Source organism: Vanacampus margaritifer, chromosome 3 (assembly GCF_051991255.1).
Source record: "Vanacampus margaritifer isolate UIUO_Vmar chromosome 3, RoL_Vmar_1.0, whole genome shotgun sequence".
Taxonomy (NCBI): domain Eukaryota; kingdom Metazoa; phylum Chordata; class Actinopteri; order Syngnathiformes; family Syngnathidae; genus Vanacampus; species Vanacampus margaritifer.
In genome coordinates, this window is record NC_135434.1 from 31,875,993 (window position 1) to 31,894,232 (window position 18,240).

Genomic DNA, 18,240 nt, shown 5'->3' on the forward strand with positions numbered 1-18,240 from the left:
CTAGTTTGAAGCACTAACCCTAATGTAAAACCCCTGAGTTTGAAACTCTAACCCTAATTTGAAACCCTAGTTTGAAAGCGTAACCCTAATGTAAAACCCTAGTTTGAAAGCGTAACCCTAATGTAAAACCCTAGTTTGAAGCATTAACCCTAATGTAAAACCCTAGTTTGAAACCCTAACCCTAACGTTAAACCCTACTTTGTAACCCTAACCCTAATGTAAAACCCTAGTTTGAAACCCTAAGCCCAATTTAAAACCCTAGTTTGAAACCCTAACCCTAATGTAAAACCCTAGTTTGAAGCATTAACCCTAATGTAAAACCCCTGAGTTTGAAACTCTAACCCTAATTTGAAACCCTAGTTTGAAAGCGTAACCCTAATGTAAAACCCTAGTTTGAAAGCGTAACCCTAATGTAAAACCCTAGTTTGAAGCATTAACCCTAATGTAAAACCCTAGTTTGAAACCCTAACCATAATGTTAAACCCTAGTTTGAAAGCCTAATCCTAATGTAAAACCCTAGTTTGAAACCCTAACCATAATGATAAACCCTATTTTGAAACCCTAACCCTAAATTGAAAACCTAGTTTGAAACCCTAACCCTAATGTAAAACCCTAGTTTGAAACCCTAACCCTAATGATAAACCCTAGTTTGAAACCCTAAACCTAAATTGAAAACCTAGTTTGAAACCCTAACCCTAATGTAAAACCCTAGTTTGAAACCCTAACCTTAACGTAAAACCCTAGTTTGAAACCCCAAACCTAATTTGAATCCATAGTTTGAAACCCTAACCCTAATGTAAAACCCTACTTTGAAACCTGAACTCTAATGTAAAACCCTAGTGTGAAACCCTAACCCTAATTTTAAACCCCTGTTTTGAAACCCTAACCCTAATTTGAAACCCTAGTTTGTAACCCTAACCATAATGTAAAACCCTAGTTTGTAACCCTAACCATAATGTAAAACCCTAGTTTGAAACCCTAACCCTAATGTAAAAGCCTAGTTTGAAACCCTAACCCTAATTTGAAACCCTAACCCTAATTTAAAACCCCTGTTTTGAAACCCTAACCCTAATGTAAAACCCTTGTTTGAAACCCTAACCCTAATGTAAAACCCTAGTTTGAAACCCTAACCCTAATGTTAAACCGTAGTTTGAAAGCGTAACCCGAATGTAAAACCCTAGTTTGAAGCACTAACCCTAATGTAAAACCCCTGAGTTTGAAATTCTAACCCTAATTTGAAACCCTAGTTTGAAAGCGTAACCCTAATGTAAAACCCTAGTTTGAAAGCGTAACCCTAATGTAAAACCCTAGTTTGAAGCATTAACCCTAATGTAAAACCCTAGTTTGAAACCCTAACCCTAACGTTAAACCCTACTTTGTAACCCTAACCCTAATGTAAAACCATAGTTTGAAACCCTTACCTTAATGTAAAACCCTAGTTTGAAACCCTAACCCTAAAGTAAAACCCTAGTTTGAAGCACTAACCCTAATGTCAAAGCCTAGTTTGAAACCCTAACCCTAATGTAAAACCCTAGTTTGAAACCCCAAACCTAATTTGAAACCATAGTTTGAAACCCTAACCCTAATGTAAAACCCTAGTTTGTAAACCTAATCCTAATGTAAAACCTCAAATTGAAACCCAAACCCTAATTTGAAACCCTAGTTTGAAACCCTAAACCTAATGTAAAACCCTAGTTTGAAACCCTAACCCTAATTTAAAACCCCTGTTTTGAAACCCTAACCCTAATGTAAAACCCTTGTTTGAAACCCTAACCCTAATGTAAAACCCTTGTTTGAAACCCTAACCCTAATGTAAAACCCTAGTTTGAAACCCTAACCCTAATGTTAAACCGTAGTTTGAAAGCGTAACCCGAATGTAAAACCCTAGTTTGAAGCACTAACCCTAATGTAAAACCCCTGAGTTTGAAACTCTAACCCTAATTTGAAACCCTAGTTTGAAAGCGTAACCCTAATGTAAAACCCTAGTTTGAAAGCGTAACCCTAATGTAAAACCCTAGTTTGAAGCATTAACCCTAATGTAAAACCCTAGTTTGAAACCCTAACCCTAACGTTAAACCCTACTTTGTAACCCTAACCCTAATGTAAAACCATAGTTTGAAACCTTTACCTTAATGTAAAACCCTAGTTTGAAACCCTAACCCTAAAGTAAAACCCTAGTTTGAAGCACTAACCCTAATGTCAAAGCCTAGTTTGAAACCCTAACCCTAATATAAAACCCTAGTTTGAAACCCCAAACCTAATTTGAAACCATAGTTTGAAACCCTAACCCTAATGTAAAACCCTAGTTTGTAAACCTAATCCTAATGTAAAACCTCAAATTGAAACCCAAACCCTAATTTGAAACCCTAGTTTGAAAACCTAAACCTAATGTAAAACCCTAGTTTGAAACCCTAACCCTAATTTAAAACCCCTGTTTTGAAACCCTAACCCTAATGTAAAACCCTTGTTTGAAACCCTAACCCTAATGTAAAACCCTTGTTTGAAACACTAACCCTAAAATAAACCCTAGTTTATAACCTTAACCCTAATGTAAAACTCTAGTTTGAAACCCTAACCCTAATGTTAAACCTAGTTTGAAACCCTAACCCTAATGTAAAACCCGAGTGTGAAACCCGAACCCTAATTTTAAACCCGTTTTGAAACACTAAACCTAATGTAAAACCCTTGTTTGAAACACTAACCCTAATGTAAAACCCTAGTTTGAAACCCTAACCCTAACGTTAAACCCTAGTTTGAAACCCTAACCCTAATGTAAAACCCTAGTTTGAAACCCTAACCCTAAATTGAAAACCTAGTTTGAAACCCTAACCCTAATGTAAAACCCTAGTTTGAAACCCTAACCCTAATTATAAACCCTAGTTTGAAACCCTAACCCTAAATTGAAAACCTAGTTTGAAACCCTAACCTTAATGTAAAACCCTAGTTTGAAACCCTAACCCTAATGTAAAACTTTAGTTTGAAGCACTAAACCTAATGTAAAACACTAGTTTGAAACCCTTACCCTAATGTAAAACCCTAGTTTGAAAACCTAACCTTAATGTAAAACCCTAGTTTGAAACCCTAACCCTAATGATAAACCCTAGTTTGAAACCCTAACCCTAATTTGAAACCCTAGTTTGAAACCCTAACCCTAATGTAAAACCCTAGTTTGAAACCCTAACCCTAATTTGAAACCCTAGTTTGAAACCTTAACCCTAATATAAAACCCTTGTTTGAAACCCTAACCCTAATGTAAAACCCTAGTTTGAAACCCTAACCTTAATGTTAAACCCTAGTTTGAAACCCTAACCCTAATGTAAAACCCTAGTGTGAAACCCTAACCCTAATTTTAAACCCCTGTTTTGAAACACTAACACTAATGTAAAACCCTTGTTTGAAACCCTAACCCTAATGTAAAACCCTAGTTTGAAACCCTAAGCCTAATTTAAAACCCTAGTTTGAAACCCTAACCCTAATGTAAAACCCTAGTTTGAAGCAGTAACCCTAATGTAAAACCCCTGAGTTTGAAACTCTAACCCTAATTTGAAACCCTAGTTTGAAAGCGTAACCCTAATGTAAAACCCTAGTTTGAAAGCGTAACCCTAATGTAAAACCCTAGTTTAAAGCATTAACCCTAATGTAAAACCCTAGTTTGAAACACTAACCTTAATGTTAAACCCTAGTTTGAAACCCTAATCCTAATGTAAAACCCTAGTTTGAAACCCTAACCATAATGATAAACCCTATTTTGAAACCCTAATCCTAAATTGAAAACCTAGTTTGAAACCCTAACCCTAATGTAAAACCCGAGTTTGAAACCCCAAACCTAATTTGAAACCATAGTTTGAAACACTAACCCTAATGTAAAACCCTAGTTTGAAACCCTAACCTTAATGTAAAACCCTAGTTTGAAACCCCAAACCTAATTTGAAACCATAGTTTGAAACCCTAACCCTAATGTAAAACCCTACTTTGAAACCCGAACTCTAATGTAAAACCCTAGTGTGAAAACCTAACCCTAATTTTAAACCCCTGTTTTGAAACCCTAACCTTAATTTGAAACCCTAGTTTGTAACCCTAACCATAATGTAAAACCCTAGTTTGTAACACTAACCATAATGTAAAACCCTAGTTTGAAACCCTAACCCTAATGTAAAAGCCTAGTTTGAAACCCTAACCCTAATTTGAAACCCTAAACCTAATTTAAAACCCCTGTTTTGAAACCCTAATGTAAAACCCTTGTTTGAAACCCTAACCCTAATGTAAAACCCTAGTTTGAAACCCTAACCCTAATGTAAAACGCTTGTTTGAAACCCTAACCCTAATGTCAAACCCTAGTTTGAAACCCTAACCCTAATGTTAAACCGTAGTTTGAAACCATAACCCTAATGTAAAAACCTAGTTTGAAGCACTAACCCTAATGTAAAACCCTAGTTTGAAGCACTAACCCTAAAGTAAAACCCTAGTTTGAAACCCTAACCCTAATGTAAAACCCTAGTTTGAAACCCCAAACCTAATTTAAAACCATAGTTTGAAACCCTAACCCTTGTCAGAAGGTGGGGGCTTTAGGACCCAGATGCGGGAAAATAAATGGAACTAACAAAACATGAATCTATACATGGCAAAACAACTTAGGCAAAACAAACAGCATGACAAGGTTCCTGACAAGGCAAAAAGGTCAGCGTGACGTGACGTAGCGAAAGACTTACGACAATGGCAACAACAACAGCAACAATGAACCGACACAGACAGGGGGGAAAAAAGCTGACAAAATACACCAACACTAATGACATAACAAGACACACCTGGCTGAGGGCACTGATTGGATGACACATGAGGGTAATGGGGAAACAATCACGAATCAGGGTTTACACACACACAACATGAGGAAGGGCAAGTGACCAGAAACGAGAGGAATCAATTTTCAAACTAAAAGAGGAAATGACAAGACAAGGGGAACACACAAGGAAAACAGAAGCTAAACATGACCAGACTAAACAAGACTGAAAATAAACATGACAACCCTAATGTAAAACCCTAGTTTGAAACCCCAAACCTAATTTGAAACCATAGTTTGAAACACTAACCCTAATGTAAAACCCTACTTTGAAACCCTAACCCTAATGTAAAACCCGTATGAAACCCTAACCCTAATTTTAAACCCCTGTTTTGAAACCCTAACCGTAATGTAAAACCCTAGTTTGAAACCCTACCCCTAATTTGAAACCCGAGTTTGAAACCCTAACGCTAATGTAAAACCCTAGTTTGCAACCCTAACCCTAATTTGAAACCCTAGTTTGAAACCCCAACCCTAATGTAAAACCCTAGTTTGAAACCCCAAACCTAATTTGAAACCATAGTTTGAAACCCTAACCCTAATGTAAAACCCTAGTTTGTAACCCTAATCCTAATGTAAAACCTCAATTTGAAACCCAAACCCTAATTTGAAACCCTAGTTTTAAACCCAAATCTAATGTAAAAGCCTAGTTTGAAACCCTAACCCTAATTTAAAACCCCTGTTTTGAAACCCTAACCCTAATGTAAAACCCTTGTTTGAAATCCTAACCCTAATGTAAAACCCTTGTTTGAAACCCAAACCCTAATTTGAAACCCTAGTTTGAAACCATAACCCTAATATAAAACCCTAGTTTGAAACCCTAACCCTAATTAGAAACCCTAGTTTGAAACCCTAACCCTAATGTAAAACCCTAGTTTGAAACCCTAACCCTAATGATAAACCCTAGTTTAAAACCCTAACCCTAAATTGAAACCCTAGTTTGAAACACTAACCCTAATGTAAAACCCTAGTTTGAAACCCTAACCCTAATGTAAAACCCTAATTTGTAACCCTAACCCTAATGTAAAACCCTAGTTTGAAACCCTAACCCTAATGATAAACCCTAGTTTGAAACCCTAAACCTTAATTGAAAACCTAGTTTGAAACCCTAACCTTAATGTAAAACCCTAGTTTGAAACCCCAAACCTAATTTGAAACCATAGTTTGAAACCCTAACCCTAATGTAAAACCCTACTTTGAAACCCGAACTCTAATGTAAAACCCTAGTGTGAAACCCTAACCCTAATTTTAAACCCCTGTTTTGAAACCCTAACCCTAATTTGAAACCCTAGTTTGTAACACTAACCATAATGTAAAACCCTAGTTTGTAACCCTAACCATAATGTAAAACCCTAGTTTGAAACCCTAACCCTAATGTAAAAGCCTAGTTTGAAACCCTAACCCTAATTTGAAACCCTAACCCTAATTTAAAACCCCTGTTTTGAAACCCTAACCCTAATGTAAAACCCTTGTTTGAAACCCTAACCCTAATGTAAAACCCTAGTTTGAAACCCTAACCCTATTGTTAAACCGTAGTTTGAAACCATAACCCTAATGTAAAACCATAGTTTGAAGCACTAACCCTAATGTAAAACCCCTGAGTTTGAAACTCTAACCCTAATTTGAAACCCTAGTTTGAAAGCGTAACCCTAATGTAAAACCCTAGTTTGAAAGCGTAACCCTAATGTAAAACCCTAGTTTGAAGCATTAACCCTAATGTAAAACCCTAGTTTGAAACCCTAACCCTAACGTTAAAGCCTACTTTGTAACCCTAACCCTAATGTAAAACCATAGTTTGAAACCCTTACCTTAATGTAAAACCCTAGTTTGAAACCCTAACCCTAATTAAAACCTTAGTTTGAAGCACTAACCCTAATGTCAAAGCCTAGTTTGAAACCCTAACCCTAATGTAAAACCCTAGTTTGAAACCCCAAACCTAATTTGAAACCCTAGTTTGAAACCCTAACCCTAATGTAAAACCCTAGTTTGTAAACCTAATCCTAATGTAAAACCTTAAATTGAAACCCAAACCCTAATTTGAAACCCTAGTTTGAAACCCTAAACCTAATGTAAAACCCTAGTTTGAAATCCTAACCCTAATTTAAAACCCCTGTTTTGAAACCCTAACACTAATGTAAAACCCTTGTTTGAATCCCTAACCCTAATTTGAAACCCTAGTTTGAAACCCTAACCCTAATATAAAACCCTATTTTGAAACCCTAACCCTAATTTGAAACCCTAACCCTAATGTAAAACCCTTGTTTGAAACACTAACCCTAATGTAAACCCTAGTTTATAACATTAACCCTAATGTAAAACTCTAGTTTGAAACCCTAACCCTAATGTTAAACCCTAGTTTGAAACCCTTACCCTAATGTAAAACCCTAGTGTGAAACCCTAACCCTAATTTTAAACCCGTTTTGAAACACTAAACCTAATGTAAAACCCTTGTTTGAAACACTAACCCTAATGTAAAACCCTAGTTTGAAACCCTAACCCTAATTTGAAAACCTAGTTTGAAACCCTAACCCTAATATAAAACCCTAGTTTGAAACCCTAACCCTAATTTGAAAACCTAGTTTGAAACCTTAACCCTAATATAAAACCCTAGTTTGAAAGTCTAACCCTAATTTGAAACCCTAGTTTGAAACCCTAACCCTAATGTTAAACCCTAGTTTGAAACCCTAACCCTAATGTAAAACCCTAGGGTGAAACCCTAACCCTAATTTTAAACCCCTGTTTTGAAACCCTAACCCTAATGTAAAACCCTTGTTTGAAACCCTAACCCTAATGTAAAACCCTAGTTTGAAACCCTAAGCCTAATTTGAAACCCTTGTTTGAAACCCTAACCCTAATGTAAAACCCTAGTTTGAAACCCTAACCCTAATTTGAAACCCTAGTTTGAAACCTTAACCCTAATATAAAACCCTAGTTTGAAACCCTAACCCTAATGTTAAACCCTAGTTTGAAACCCTAACCCTAATGTAAAACCCTAGTGTGAAACCCTGACCCTAATTTTAAACCCGTTTTGAAACACTAAACCTAATGTAAAACCCTTGTTTGAAACACTAGCCCTAATGTAAAACCCTAGTTTGAAACCCTAACCCTAACGTTAAACCCTTGTTTGAAACCCTAACCCTAATGTAAAACCCTAGTTTGAAACCCTAACCCTAATGATAAACCCTAGTTTGAAACCCTAACCCTAAATTGAAAACCTAGTTTGAAACCCTAACCCTAATGTAAAACCCTAGTTTGAAACACTAACCCTAATTATAAACCCTAGTTTGAAACCCTAACCTTAAATTGAAAACCTAGTTTGAAACCCTAACCTTAATGCAAAACCCTAGTTTGAAACACTTACCCTAATGTAAAACCCTAGTTTGAAAACCTAACCTTAATGTAAAACCCTAGTTTGAAACCCTAACCCTAATGATAAACCCTAGTTTGAAACCCTAACCCTAATTTGAAACCCTAGTTTGAAACCCTAACCCTAATGTAAAACCCTAGTTTGAAACCCTAACCCTAATTTGAAACCCTAGTTTGAAACCTTAACCCTAATATAAAACCCTTGTTTGAAACCCTAACCCTAATGTAAAACCCTAGTTTGAAACCCTAACCTTAATGTTAAACCCTAGTTTGAAACCCTAACCCTAATGTAAAACCCTAGTGTGAAACCCTAACCCTAATTTTAAACCCCTGTTTTGAAACCCTAACCCTAATGTAAAACCCTTGTTTGAAACCCTAACCCTAATGTAAAACCCTAGTTTGAAACCCTAACCCTAATTTAAAACCCTAGTTTGAAACCCTAACCCTAATGTAAAACCCTAGTTTGAAGCAGTAACCCTAATGTAAAACCCCTGAGTTTGAAACTCTAACCCTAATTTGAAACCCTAGTTTGAAAGCGTAACCCTAATGTAAAACCCTAGTTTGAAAGCGTAACCATAATGTAAAACCCTAGTTTAAAGCATTAACCCTAATGTTAAACCCTAGTTTGAAACCCTAATCCTAATGTAAAACCCTAGTTTGAAACCCTAAACCTAAATTGAAAACCTAGTTTGAAACCCTAACCCTAATGTAAAACCCTAGTTTGAAACCCTAACCCTAATGATAAACCCTAGTTTGAAACCCTAAACCTAAATTGAAAACCTAGTTTGAAACCCTAACCCTAATGTAAAACCCTAGTTTGGAACCCTAACCTTAATGTAAAACCCTAGTTTGAAACCCCAAACCTAATTTGAAACCATAGTTTGAAACCCTAACCCTAATGTAAAACCCTACTTTGAAACCCGAACTCTAATGTAAAACCCTAGTGTGAAACCCTAACCCTAATTTTAAACCCCTGTTTTGAAACCCTAACCCTAATTTGAAACCCTAGTTTGTAACACTAACCATAATGTAAAACCCTAGTTTGTAACCCTAACCATAATGTAAAACCCTAGTTTGAAACCCTAACCCTAATGTAAAAGCCTAGTTTGAAACCCTAACCCTAATTTGAAACCCTAACCCTAATTTAAAACCCCTGTTTTGAAACCCTAACCCTAATGTAAAACCCTTGTTTGAAACCCTAACCCTAATGTAAAACCCTAGTTTGAAACCCTAACCCTAATGTTAAACCGTAGTTTGAAACCATAACCCTAATGTAAAACCATAGTTTGAAGCTCTAACCCTAATGTAAAACCCCTGAGTTTGAAACTCTAACCCTAATTTGAAACCCTAGTTTGAAAGCGTAACCCTAATGTAAAACCCTAGTTTGAAAGCGTAACCCTAATGTAAAACCCTAGTTTGAAGCATTAACCCTAATGTAAAACCCTAGTTTGAAACCCTAACCCTAACGTTAAACCCTACTTTGTAACCCTAACCCTAATGTAAAACCATAGTTTGAAACCCTTACCTTAATGTAAAACCCTAGTTTGAAACCCTAACCCTAATGTAAAACCTTAGTTTGAAGCACTAACCCTAATGTCAAAGCCTAGTTTGAAACCCTAACCCTAATGTAAAACCCTAGTTTGAAACCCCAAACCTAATTTGAAACCCTAGTTTGAAACCCTAACCCTAATGTAAAACCCTAGTTTGTAAACCTAATCCTAATGTAAAACCTCAAATTGAAACCCAAACCCTAATTTGAAACCCTAGTTTGAAACCCTAAACCTAATGTAAAACCCTAGTTTGAAACCCTAACCCTAATTTAAAACCCCTGTTTTGAAACCCTAACCCTAATGTAAAACCCTTGTTTGAATCCCTAACCCTAATTTGAAACCCTAGTTTGAAAACCTAACCCTAATATAAAACCCTATTTTGAAACCCTAACCCTAATTTGAAACCCTAACCAAAATGTAAAACCCTTGTTTGAAACACTAACCCTAATGTAAACCCTAGTTTATAACATTAACCCTAATGTAAAACTCTAGTTTGAAACCCTAACCCTAATGTTAAACCCTAGTTTGAAACCCTAACCCTAATGTAAAACCCTAGTGTGAAACCCTAACCCTAATTTTAAACCCGTTTTGAAACACTAAACCTAATGTAAAACCCTTGTTTGAAACACTAACCCTAATGTAAAACCCTAGTTTGAAACCCTAAGCCTAATTTGAAACCCTAGTTTGAAACCCTAACCCTAATGTAAAACCCTAGTTTGAAACCCAAACCCTAATTTGAAACCCGAGTTTGAAACCCTAACCCTAATTTTAAACCCCTGTTTTGAAGCATTAACCCTAATGTAAAACCCTAGTTTGAAACCCTAACCCTAACGTTAAACCCTACTTTGTAACCCTAACCCTAATGTAAAACCATAGTTTGAAACCCTTACCTTAATGTAAAACCCTAGTTTGAAACCCTAACCCTAATGTAAAACCTTAGTTTGAAGCACTAACCCTAATGTCAAAGCCTAGTTTGAAACCCTAACCCTAATGTAAAACCCTAGTTTGAAACCCCAAACCTAATTTGAAACCCTAGTTTGAAACCCTAACCCTAATGTAAAACCCTAGTTTGTAAACCTAATCCTAATGTAAAACCTCAAATTGAAACCCAAACCATAATTTGAAACCCTAGTTTGAAACCCTAAACCTAATGTAAAACCCTAGTTTGAAACCCTAACCCTAATTTAAAACCCCTGTTTTGAAACCCTAACCCTAATGTAAAACCCTTGTTTGAATCCCTAACCCTAATTTGAAACCCTAGTTTGAAACCCTAACCCTAATATAAAACCCTATTTTGAAACCCAAACCCTAATTTGAAACCCTAACCCTAATGTAAAACCCTTGTTTGAAACACTAACCCTAATGTAAACCCTAGTTTATAACATTAACCCTAATGTAAAACTCTAGTTTGAAACCCTAACCCTAATGTTAAACCCTAGTTTGAAACCCTAACCCTAATGTAAAACCCTAGTGTGAAACCCTAACCCTAATTTTAAACCTGTTTTGAAACACTAAACCTAATGTAAAACCCTTGTTTGAAACACTAACCCTAATGTAAAACCCTAGTTTGAAACCCTAAGCCTAATTTCAAACCCTAGTTTGAAACCCTAACCCTAATGTAAAACCCTAGTTTGAAACCCAAACCCTAATTTGAAACCCGAGTTTGAAACCCTAACCCTAATTTTAAACCCCTGTTTTGAATCCCTAACCCTAATGTAAAACCCTTGTTTGAAACCCTTACCCTAATGTAAAACCCTATTTTGAAACCCTAGTTTGAAACTCTAACCCTAATTTGAAAACCTAGTTTGAAACCTTAACCCTAATATAAAACCCTAGTTTGAAAGTCTAACCCTAATTTGAAACCCTAGTTTGAAACCCTAACCCTAATGTTAAACCCTAGTTTGAAACCCTAACCCTAATGTAAAACCCTAGGGTGAAACCCTAACCCTAATTTTAAACCCCTGTTTTGAAACCCTAACCCTAATGTAAAAACCTTGTTTGAAACCCTAACCCTAATGTAAAACCCTAGTTTGAAACCCTAACCTTAATGTTAAACCCTAGTTTGAAACCCTAACCCTAATGTAAAACCCTAGTGTGAAACCCTAACCCTAATTTTAAACCCCTGTTTTGAAACCCTAACCCTAATGTAAAACCCTTGTTTGAAACCCTAACCCTAATGTAAAACCCTAGTTTGAAACCCTAAGCCTAATTTAAAACCCTAGTTTGAAACCCTAACCCTAATGTAAAACCCTAGTTTGAAGCAGTAACCCTAATGTAAAACCCCTGAGTTTGAAACTCTAACCCTAATTTGAAACCCTAGTTTGAAAGCGTAACCCTAATGTAAAACCCTAGTTTGAAAGCGTAACCATAATGTAAAACCCTAGTTTGAAGCATTAACCCTAATGTAAAACCCTAGTTTGAAACCCTAACCTTAATGTTAAACCCTAGTTTGAAACCCTAATCCTAATGTAAAACCCTAGTTTGAAACCCTAAACCTAAATTGAAAACCTAGTTTGAAACCCTAACCCTAATGTAAAACCCTAGTTTGAAACCCTAACCCTAATGATAAACCCTAGTTTGAAACCCTAAACCTAAATTGAAAACCTAGTTTGAAACCCTAACCCTAATGTAAAACCCTAGTTTGGAACCCTAACCTTAATGTAAAACCCTAGTTTGAAACCCCAAACCTAATTTGAAACCATAGTTTGAAACCCTAACCCTAATGTAAAACCCTACTTTGAAACCCGAACTCTAATGTAAAACCCTAGTGTGAAACCCTAACCCTAATTTTAAACCCCTGTTTTGAAACCCTAACCCTAATTTGAAACCCTAGTTTGTAACACTAACCATAATGTAAAACCCTAGTTTGTAACCCTAACCATAATGTAAAACCCTAGTTTGAAACCCTAACCCTAATGTAAAAGCCTAGTTTGAAACCCTAACCCTAATTTGAAACCCTAACCCTAATTTAAAACCCCTGTTTTGAAACCCTAACCCTAATGTAAAACCCTTGTTTGAAACCCTAACCCTAATGTAAAACCCTAGTTTGAAACCCTAACCCTAATGTTAAACCGTAGTTTGAAACCATAACCCTAATGTAAAACCATAGTTTGAAGCTCTAACCCTAATGTAAAACCCCTGAGTTTGAAACTCTAACCCTAATTTGAAACCCTAGTTTGAAAGCGTAACCCTAATGTAAAACCCTAGTTTGAAAGCGTAACCCTAATGTAAAACCCTAGTTTGAAGCATTAACCCTAATGTAAAACCCTAGTTTGAAACCCTAACCCTAACGTTAAACCCTACTTTGTAACCCTAACCCTAATGTAAAACCATAGTTTGAAACCCTTACCTTAATGTAAAACCCTAGTTTGAAACCCTAACCCTAATGTAAAACCTTAGTTTGAAGCACTAACCCTAATGTCAAAGCCTAGTTTGAAACCCTAACCCTAATGTAAAACCCTAGTTTGAAACCCCAAACCTAATTTGAAACCCTAGTTTGAAACCCTAACCCTAATGTAAAACCCTAGTTTGTAAACCTAATCCTAATGTAAAACCTCAAATTGAAACCCAAACCCTAATTTGAAACCCTAGTTTGAAACCCTAAACCTAATGTAAAACCCTAGTTTGAAACCCTAACCCTAATTTAAAACCCCTGTTTTGAAACCCTAACCCTAATGTAAAACCCTTGTTTGAATCCCTAACCCTAATTTGAAACCCTAGTTTGAAAACCTAACCCTAATATAAAACCCTATTTTGAAACCCTAACCCTAATTTGAAACCCTAACCAAAATGTAAAACCCTTGTTTGAAACACTAACCCTAATGTAAACCCTAGTTTATAACATTAACCCTAATGTAAAACTCTAGTTTGAAACCCTAACCCTAATGTTAAACCCTAGTTTGAAACCCTAACCCTAATGTAAAACCCTAGTGTGAAACCCTAACCCTAATTTTAAACCCGTTTTGAAACACTAAACCTAATGTAAAACCCTTGTTTGAAACACTAACCCTAATGTAAAACCCTAGTTTGAAACCCTAAGCCTAATTTGAAACCCTAGTTTGAAACCCTAACCCTAATGTAAAACCCTAGTTTGAAACCCAAACCCTAATTTGAAACCCGAGTTTGAAACCCTAACCCTAATTTTAAACCCCTGTTTTGAAGCATTAACCCTAATGTAAAACCCTAGTTTGAAACCCTAACCCTAACGTTAAACCCTACTTTGTAACCCTAACCCTAATGTAAAACCATAGTTTGAAACCCTTACCTTAATGTAAAACCCTAGTTTGAAACCCTAACCCTAATGTAAAACCTTAGTTTGAAGCACTAACCCTAATGTCAAAGCCTAGTTTGAAACCCTAACCCTAATGTAAAACCCTAGTTTGAAACCCCAAACCTAATTTGAAACCCTAGTTTGAAACCCTAACCCTAATGTAAAACCCTAGTTTGTAAACCTAATCCTAATGTAAAACCTCAAATTGAAACCCAAACCATAATTTGAAACCCTAGTTTGAAACCCTAAACCTAATGTAAAACCCTAGTTTGAAACCCTAACCCTAATTTAAAACCCCTGTTTTGAAACCCTAACCCTAATGTAAAACCCTTGTTTGAATCCCTAACCCTAATTTGAAACCCTAGTGTGAAACCCTAACCCTAATTTTAAACCTGAGTTTGAAACCCTAACCCTAATTTTAAACCCCTGTTTTGAATCCCTAACCCTAATGTAAAACCCTTGTTTGAAACCCTTACCCTAATGTAAAACCCTATTTTGAAACCCTAGTTTGAAACCCTAACCCTAATTTGAAAACCTAGTTTGAAACCTTAACCCTAATATAAAACCCTAGTTTGAAAGTCTAACCCTAATTTGAAACCCTAGTTTGAAACCCTAACCCTAATGTTAAACCCTAGTTTGAAACCCTAACCCTAATGTAAAACCCTAGGGTGAAACCCTAACCCTAATTTTAAACCCCTGTTTTGAAACCCTAACCCTAATGTAAAAACCTTGTTTGAAACCCTAACCCTAATGTAAAACCCTAGTTTGAAACACTAACCTTAATGTTAAACCCTATTTTGAAACCCTAACCCTAATGTAAAACCCTAGTGTGAAACCCTAACCCTATTTTTAAACCCCTGTTTTGAAACCCTAACCCTAATGTAAAACCCTAGTTTGAAACCCTAAGCCTAATTTAAAACCCTAGTTTGAAAACCTAACCCTAATGTAAAACCCTAGTTTGAAACCCTAACCATAATGATAAACCCTATTTTGAAACCCTAACCCTAAATTGAAAACCTAGTTTGAAACCCTAACCCTAATGTAAAACCCTAGTTTGAAACCCTAACCCTAATGATAAACCCTAGTTTGAAACCCTAAACCTAAATTGAAAACCTAGTTTGAAACCCTAACCCTAATGTAAAACCCTAGTTTGAAACCCTAACCCTAATGTAAAACCCTAATTTGTAACCCTAACCCTAATGTAAAACCCTAGTTTGAAACCCTAACCCTAATTTGAAACCCTAGTTTGAAACCTTAACCCTAATATAAAACCCTTGTTTGAAACCCTAACCCTAATGTAAAACCCTAGTTTGAAACCCTAACCTTAATGTTAAACCCTAGTTTGAAACCCTAACCCTAATGTAAAACCCTAGTGTGAAACACTAACCCTAATTTTAAACCCCTGTTTTGAAACCCTAACCCTAATGTAAAACCCTAGTTTGAAACCCTAAGCCTAATTTAAAACCCTAGTTTGAAACCCTAACCCTAATGTAAAACCCTAGTTTGAAGCAGTAACCCTAATGTAAAACCCCTGAGTTTGAAACTCTAACCCTAATTTGAAACCCTAGTTTGAAAGCGTAACCCTAATGTAAAACCCTAGTTTGAAAGCGTAACCCTAATGTAAAACCCTAGTTTGAAGCATTAACCCTAATGTAAAACCCTAGTTTGAAACCCTAACCTTAATGTTAAACCCTAGTTTGAAACCCTAATCCTAATGTAAAACCCTAGTTTGAAACCCTAACCATAATGATAAACCCTATTTTGAAACCCTAACCCTAAATTGAAAACCTAGTTTGAAACCCTAACCCTAATGTAAAACCCGAGTTTGAAACCCTAACCCTAATGATAAACCCTAGTTTGAAACCCTTAACCTAAATTGAAAACCTAGTTTGAAACCCTAACCCTAATGTAAAACCCTAGTTTGAAACCCTAACCTTAATGTAAAACCCTAGTTTGAAACCCCAAACCTAATTTGAAACCCTAACCCTAATGTAAAACCTAGTTTGAAACCCTAACCCTAATGTAAAACCCGAGTTTGAAACCCTAACCCTAATGATAAACCCTAGTTTGAAACCCTTAACCTAAATTGAAAACCTAGTTTGAAACCCTAACCCTAATGTAAAACCCTAGTTTGAAACCCGAACTCTAATGTAAAACCCTAGTGTGAAACCCTAACCCTAATTTTAAACCCCTGTTTTGAAACCCTAACCCTAATTTGAAACCCTAGTTTGTAACCCTAACCATAATGTAAAACCCTAGTTTGTAACCCTAACCATAATGTAAAACCCTAGTTTGAAACCCTAACCCTAATGTAAAAGCCTAGTTTGAAACCCTAACCCTAATTTGAAACCCTAACCCTAATTTAAAACCCCTGTTTTGAAACCCTAACCCTAATGTAAAACCCTTGTTTGAAACCCTAACCCTAATGTAAAACCCTAGTTTGAAACCCTAACCCTAATTTTAAACCGCAGTTTGAAACCATAACCCTAATGTTAAACCATAGTTTGAAGCACTAACCCTAATGTAAAACCCCTGAGTTTGAAACTCTAACCCTAATTTGAAACCCTAGTTTGAAAGCGTAACCCTAATGTAAAACCCTAGTTTGAAAGCGTAACCCTAATGTAAAACCCTAGTTTGAAGCATTAACCCTAATGTAAAACCCTAGTTTGAAACCCTAACCCTAACGTTAAACCCTACTTTGTAACCCTAACCCTAATGTAAAACCATAGTTTGAAACCCTTACCTTAATGTAAAACCCTAGTTTGAAACCCTAACCCTAATGTAAAACCTTAGTTTGAAGCACTAACCCTAATGTCAAAGCCTATTTTGAAACCCTAACCCTAATGTAAAACCCTAGTTTGAAACCCCAAATCTAATTTGAAACCATAGTTTGAAACCCTAACCCTAATGTAAAACCCTAGTTTGTAAACCTAATCCTAATGTAAAACCTCAAATTGAAACCCAAACCCTAATTTGAAACCCTAGTTTGAAACCCTAAACCTAATGTAAAACCCTAGTTTGAAACCCTAACCCTAATTTAAAACCCCTGTTTTGAAACCCTAACCCTAATGTAAAACCCTTGTTTGAATCCCTAACCCTAATTTAAAACCCTAGTTGGAAACCCTAACCCTAATATAAAACCCTATTTTGAAACCCTAACCCTAATTTGAAACCCTAACCCTAATGTAAAACCCTTGTTTGAAACACTAACCCTAATGTAAACCCTAGTTTATAACCTTAACCCTAATGTAAAACTCTAGTTTGAAACCCTAACCCTAACGTTAAACCCTACTTTGTAACCCTAACCCTAATGTAAAACCATAGTTTGAAACCCTTACCTTAATGTAAAACCCTAGTTTGAAACCCTAACCCTAATGTAAAACCTTAGTTTGAAGCACTAACCCTAATGTCAAAGCCTAGTTTGAAACCCTAACCCTAATGTAAAACCCTAGTTTGAAGCAGTAACCCTAATGTAAAACCCCTGAGTTTGAAACTCTAACCCTAATTTGAAACCCTAGTTTGAAAGCGTAACCCTAATGTAAAACCCTAGTTTGAAAGCGTAACCCTAATGTAAAACCCTAGTTTGAAGCATTAACCCTAATGTAAAACCCTAGTTTGAAACCCTAACCTTAATGTTAAACCCTAGTTTGAAACCCTAATCCTAATGTAAAACCCTAGTTTGAAACCCTAACCATAATGATAAACCCTATTTTGAAACCCTAACCCTAAATTGAAAACCTAGTTTGAAACCCTAACCCTAATGTAAAACCCGAGTTTGAAACCCTAACCCTAATGATAAACCCTAGTTTGAAACCCTAACCTTAATGTAAAACCCTAGTTTGAAACCCCAAACCTAATTTGAAACCCTAACCCTAATGTAAAACCCTACTTTGAAACCCGAACTCTAATGTAAAACCCTAGTGTGAAACCCTAACCCTAATTTTAAACCCCTGTTTTGAAACCCTAACCCTAATTTGAAACCCTTGTTTGTAACCCTAACCATAATGTAAAACCCTAGTTTGTAACCCTAACCATAATGTAAAACCCTAGTTTGAAACCCTAACCCTAATGTAAAAGCCTAGTTTGAAACCCTAACCCTAATTTGAAACCCTAACCCTAATTTAAAACCCCTGTTTTGAAACCCTAACCCTAATGTAAAACCCTTGTTTGAAACCCTAACCCTAATGTAAAACCCTAGTTTGAAACCCTAACCCTAA